Below are 7,038 nucleotides of genomic sequence, written 5' to 3'. Positions count from 1 at the left end.
GGTGTAAGCCTAGGTTGTTTGGGGTTTTTCTGGTTTCCTGACGGTCCCTCTTAAAACTGCTTTGGTATATCCCACAGGTTTTAGATTGCCGTACTTTCATTGGTCCCTAAGTATTTTTTGATTTCCTCTGTGATTTCTTCAGTGTGGTTTTTTAAAGTATGTGCAAACATCACTTTTGTGAAAATTTAGATTTATAATGTCTAGTAGTATGAGTATGAGGGGCTTCCCTGATGGCTCAGATGGTAAAGAATCTGCCCGCAATGCAGGAGACTCAGGTTCGATCCCTGGGGCAGGAAGATTCCCTGGAGAAGGAGGCTCCCCCGTCCCTGGGATTCTCCAGGCAAGAACACTGGAGTGGGTTGCCATTTCCTTCTCCAATGCATGAAAGTGAAAAGTGAAAGTGAAGCTGCTCAGTCGTGTCCAACTCCTAGCGACCCCATGGACTGCAGCCTACCAGGCTCCTCCATCCATGGGATTTTCCAGGCAAGAGTACTGGAGTGGGTTGCCATTGCCTTCTCCAAGTTCTCTCTCTACACCCCCTTTAATTGAAATATATACCCCCATCTCTCTGATAAACTCAAAGCCAAGTTTATTTTTTGTTTGTTTGTTTTAATATAAATTTATTTATTTTAATTGGAGGTTAATTACTTTATAATATTGTATTGGTTTCTAAACACACGAATACATACACATCAACTTCTCTACATGCACACACCCCCGTCTATCCCTCCACACACCTCTGGTCTCCCACACACACCCCAGTATATCCATACACAGCCCCACACATACCTTTATGTATGTGCCTACACACATTCCAGTCTACACACACACACCCCACATCTCTCCCTCCATACACACCACCCCACATGCTCCCATTTCTTCCTACACAGACAAAATTTTGTCTGCCCCCAGATGCCCCATCTTTCAACACACATATAAATACCTATCTCTCCCTATAAACACACACCCCACAACTTCTGCTCTACATTTAAACTCCAGTCTCTCCCCCCATAATCACGCCCCTGATAGTCTCCTCCACATAGACACACACCTGTTTTCCATCCAAACACACAGCCTGGTCTATCCACACACATATTCTGCTCACCCTTCACAATCCCCATCTCACCCTCCATGTCCACACACACCCAACTCGCTGCACACACACATACAAGCACACCCATCTCTCTCTCCACACCCACAAACCAGTCTCTAGAGATACATATACACACAAAAATAGCCATCTCTCCATAATCGCAAACACCCACTCAGTCTCTCTCTCCACACCCCCAGTCTCTCGTTAGACACACTCACAGACACGTCCGTTTCAGCTCCCACAGACATATAGAAGTCTCTCCCTGCACACATCTCCCATCTCTACACACACCCACCCACGTCTCTTCCTCAATATCCACGCCACAATCTCACCACATACAGCCCCAAACACCATCTCTCTACACAAAAAACACCTCTATTCCTCTCACCACACCACATTAGTCTCTCTACACACACACACACCCCCACAGCAGCCACACATACACCCATCTTGCTCTCCACATGCAACAGCCTCATCTCTATACACAGTCCCATCTTGCCCTCTACAATCCCATCTCCCTCCACACACAACTGTTTCTCCATACACACAAACATATGTGTATCTCTACCTCTACAGCCCCATCTCTCCCTCCATGCCCACAGGCCACTTTCTAAACACACACACTCACTTGTTTCTCCCTCCACGCCCTCCCTGTTACCTCCCTTCACATGCCTTTCCTCTATCCTACACACACACACATATATACATGCCTGTCTCCCTCCATTCCCATCCCCAGTCTCTCCTAATACATCAACAAACACAAACCCATCTCTCCCTTCACACACACTCCAGTCTCTACATACACAGACCCATATCCTGTCTCACCCTCCTCACAACCATTTCTATTTCCGCAGATATAAACACAACCCATCTCTCTGTGCATCCCTGTCCATACACCTCTACACCTGTCTCTTCCTGCACACCATCTCCTGAATCTCCCTCCACATCCCCTCATCTTCCCCTCCACACTGACACCCTAGTCACTCTGCACATACACACACATACATATACATCAGTCTCTACACACATGTACATACACACATACCCATTTCTCCCTCCATATTGGCCCCCAGTCTACACACACAGAGACCAAAACCTCATCTCTCCCTCCACACACATGACCCCACATTCTCCTCATGTCTTGCTACATACACACCTGTGTCTCTGTTCAGACCACCCCATCTCTCAACATGCTCATACCCCTGTCTCTCCACACACACACACACACACACACACACACACACACACTTGTTTCTACTTGAAAGTACATTGTATTCCTTGCTAACACACCCCATCTCTACCCCAATCTTTACAAACACACACCCTCTATCTCTCCCTCCACACACCCCCAGTCTCTCCAAACACACACACGCAAACATGTACATACCCATTTCTCCCTCTATACACATACCCCAGTCTCTCTACATATACAGACCCGTTTCTCCTTTCACACTTAAAAAGACACAGATACACTTCTGCTCAGAGATACACTGCTGTCCCTTCATAGTCAACCCCATCTCTACACACACACACCATTTTCCCTCTATATTTTCCCTGTTTTCTCATTCCAACTTACCACCCAACTTCTCCACACACATGCCATCTCAAATGCACACACATACACATGCCTGTCTCCCTCTACACCCATCCCCAGTCTCTCCACACATAAAAACACACCCCTCTCTCCCTCCACACTCATACACTCTACACACATACATCCCAGTCTCTCTTGATAAATAAACACACACCAGTCTCTCAAAAACACATCGCCACATTTCATCTCTCATTCCATATGCACCCCCATACTCCTCCCTTTTCTCCCTCCACATTCTCACCCCATTTCTCCATCAACACCCACATCCTGTCTCTCCATACAAAATATCCATTTCTCCCTCCATAACACACTCCTGTATCTACAACATACACCTTTCTTTACCTACATACACCCTCTTATCTGTCAACACATCTCCTAGTCTCTACACACACACACACACACAAATCCATTTCCAAAGAAAACCGTCAGTTCAGTTCAGTCACTCAGTCATGTCTGACTCTTTGCGACCCCATGAATCGCAGCACACCAGGCCTCCTTGTCCATCACCAACTCACGGAGTTCACCCAAACTCATGTCCATTGAGTCGATGATGCCATCCGGCCATCTCATACTCTGTCATCCCCTTCTCTTCCTGCCCCCAATCCCTCCCAGCATCAGGGTCTTTTCCAATGAGTCAACTCTTTGCATGAGGTGGCCAAAGTACTGGAGTTTCAGCTTCAGTATCATTCCTTCCAATGGACACCCAGGACTGATCTCCTTTAGGATGGACTGGTTGGATCTCCTTGCTGTCCAAGGGACTCTCAAGAGTCTTCTCCAATTCCACAGTTCAAAAGCATCAATTCTTCAGTGCTCAGCTTTCTTCACAGTCCAACTCTCAAATCCATACATGACCACTGGAAAAACTGTAGCCTTGACTAGACAGACCTTTGTTGGCAAAGTAATGTCTTTGCTTTTGAATATGCTACCTAGGTTGGTCATAACTTTCCTTCCAAGGAGTAAGCGTCTTTTAATTTCATGGCTACAGTCACCATCTGCAGTGATTTTGGAGCCCCCAAAAATAAAGTCTGATACCGTTTCCACTATTTCCCCATCTATTTCCCATGAAGTGATGGGACCAGATGCCATGATCTTCGTTTTCTGAATGTTGAGCTTTAAGCCAACTTTTTCACTCTCCACTTTCACTTTCATCAAGAGTCTTTTTAGTTCCTCTTCATTTTCTGCCATAAGGGTGGTGTCATCTGCATATCTGAGGTTATTGATATTTCTCCCAGCAATATCCAGCTGGGATTCTTCTTGTGCTGGGAATCTTCAAGCTGATTCCAGCTTGTGCTTCTTCCAGCCCAGCGTTTCTCAGGATGTACTCTGCATATAAGTTAAATAAGCAGGATGACAATATACAGCCTTGACGTACTCCTTTTCCTGTTTGGAACAAGTCTGTTGTTCCATGTCCAGTTCTAACTGCTCCTTCCTGACCTACATACAGATTTCTCAAGAGGCAGGTCAGGTGGTTTGGTATTCCCATCTCTTTCAGAATTTTCCACAGTTTATTGTGATCCACACAGTCAGTGGCTTTGGCATAGTCAGTAAAGCAGAAATAGATGTTTTTCTGGAACTCTCTTGCTTTTTCGATGATCCAGTGGATGTTGGCAATTTGATCTCTGGTTCCTCTGACTTTTCTAAAACCAGCTTGAACATCTGGAAGTTCACGGTTCACGTATTGCTGAAGCCTGGCTTGGAGAATTTTAAGCATTACTTTACTAACGTGTGAGATGAGTGCAATATACCCATCTCTAATTCCACATCCACACCTCAGTCTCTCTGTACACACACATGCAACACACACACAACCACATCTCTACACACATTTTCCCACACAACCCCATCTCTCCCTTCCCCCATCTATCTCTCCGCACACACACAAATATATATAAATGCCTCTCTCTCCCTTCACACTGCCCCCATCTCTCCCTTCACAACACAACCTCTTCTCTACCCACATACTTCTGTCTCTACACACACAGCCTGTCTCTCCACAACCCCCAATATTTTCACTCACTCTCTAGTATCTCCACACTCACCCCACAATATCTGCACACATACAGACATACACACAACTATATCTCCAAACACATACGCCACTCTCTCCACACACAGACATGTACATACATACACCCATCCATCCACACAGACATGCACACCCACATTTCTAACTTCACACCCAACCTCAGACTCACCATACACACAAATGCAAACATATATTCACCCATCTCCCTCCACACACACCCCAGTCTCTACACACAAACACAGACACCCATGTTTCTCCTTCCACACTCACATCTCAGTCTCTGGACACAAACACACACACATTCATCTCTCCCTCCACATCCCAACCCAGTCTCTATACATTTAAACATGCACACCCATCCCCCACAATCACAAATACCAATGCCCCATCTCTCCTTCTACACCGCCAGTCTCTCCCTCTCCATACACACAAATGTCACTCCATCCACGTACCTCCTGTCTCTATACACACACACACATCCATCTCTGTTCCACACAAAGACATCCCCCTACTCCCTCTCATAAAACCCTACTCTCCCTTAACTCCCCCACACACTCATCTCTACAGACAGAGACATGTCTCTCCCTCCACACCACTCTAGCACTCCCTCCACATCCACAACCCCATCACTCAAAACCTACAGACAGAAAACACACCTGTCTTTCATTCATATGCAGATCCCAGTCTCTCACATATGCATCAGTCTTCCACACATGCACAAACACATCAATCTACCTGTGCACACACACTCACATCAGTGTCTGCACACGCAACATGTATACAGATCTCTCCACATGAAACACACGTACACATCCTGTCTGTCCATCTACATACCTCTTGTCTCTCCACATACACATCCATCTCTCCCTCCATATTGACACCAGTCTCTACCTCCACATGCATGCACCCTCCCCACCTCCACACCCACACAGACAGCCCAGTTTTCACAAATGCAACCTGTCTCCCTCAACACACATTCCCTAGTCCCTCAGTCCACACCAATCCTCCAGTCTCCCCACCAACAGATATACACACATCATTCTCTCCCTCCTCATACATCACCATCTCTTCATCCACATATACACATACCCATCTCTACACACATACACCTGTTTCCTTCTGTACCCACATGCCACTCTTTCCATACATATCCACATCTCCAGTCTATCCATTGTGCACACCTACACACTAACATTCCATTCTCCATACACACAAACACACAAACACACATCCATCTCTCCCTTCACACAAACATCCCCAGCTCTCCCTCCAGAAACACATCCCTGACAGTCCCTCCGCACACACTGCTCTCTAGACATGCACAAACACACACACACACACACACACACACCAGTCTTCACACACAAACATACAGCACAGACTCTCCGTACACACACACAGACTCACACCCCACATTGCTCCCTCGACATGCTCAAATTGCCTCTCCCTCCGAACATACCCCAATCTCTCCACACAGAGATGCCAGTCTCTGCAAGGGCAAACACCTACATATCCCAGTCTCTACACACACAAATATACACACATACACCACGTCTTTCTTTTCACACAGTCCCCCCATCTCTCCCTATACGCGCGCGCACACACACACCTCCATGTATACCCCATGTTGCTTAACACACCCCAAACCTAGTCTCTAAACACACAGAACCAAGTCTCTCTACATATACACACCCACACAGCGACACCTCCACACACACACACACACACAGTCATCTGTTCCTCTACACATCTCCCTTCTTACCACAAACACACTCCCATCTCTCCCTCCACATTTAAACCCTATTCCACACACACAACTGTGCTTCTCCCTTTATGCTCATACCACAGTCTCTCCATACACACTAACACATACACAAATCCATTTCTCAGCACACACAAACATTCACACCCCATCTCTCCCTTCCTACTCCCTCCTGAATCTCATTCCATAACTTCAGCTCTCCTTTTATACCCCCTAATGGTTCAACACATACACACAACCCCATCACAATCTCTATACACACACACACACACACACACACACACACACACACACACACACTCTCTCTCTCTCTCTCTCTCTCTCTCTCTCTACCCTGAATCTCCCTCTATCCCCCCATCTCTACCTTAACACACATACCTTCAGCTCTCTGTCAATACCACTCTGGCTCTCCCTCTGTACAGACAACCTAGTCGCTTGACACACAAACATAAACACATCTCTTCATCCACACTCAGAACCAAATATCTATACACACATTTCTCCACAGAAACACACTCACCAGTTTCTATACTCACACACATATAAACACACAATCTTCTCTC

This window comes from Bos indicus, chromosome 9, assembly GCF_029378745.1.
Source record: "Bos indicus isolate NIAB-ARS_2022 breed Sahiwal x Tharparkar chromosome 9, NIAB-ARS_B.indTharparkar_mat_pri_1.0, whole genome shotgun sequence".
Classification (NCBI taxonomy): domain Eukaryota; kingdom Metazoa; phylum Chordata; class Mammalia; order Artiodactyla; family Bovidae; genus Bos; species Bos indicus.
The sequence above is the reverse complement of the archived record's forward strand: the minus strand, read 5'-3'. Positions refer to the sequence as shown.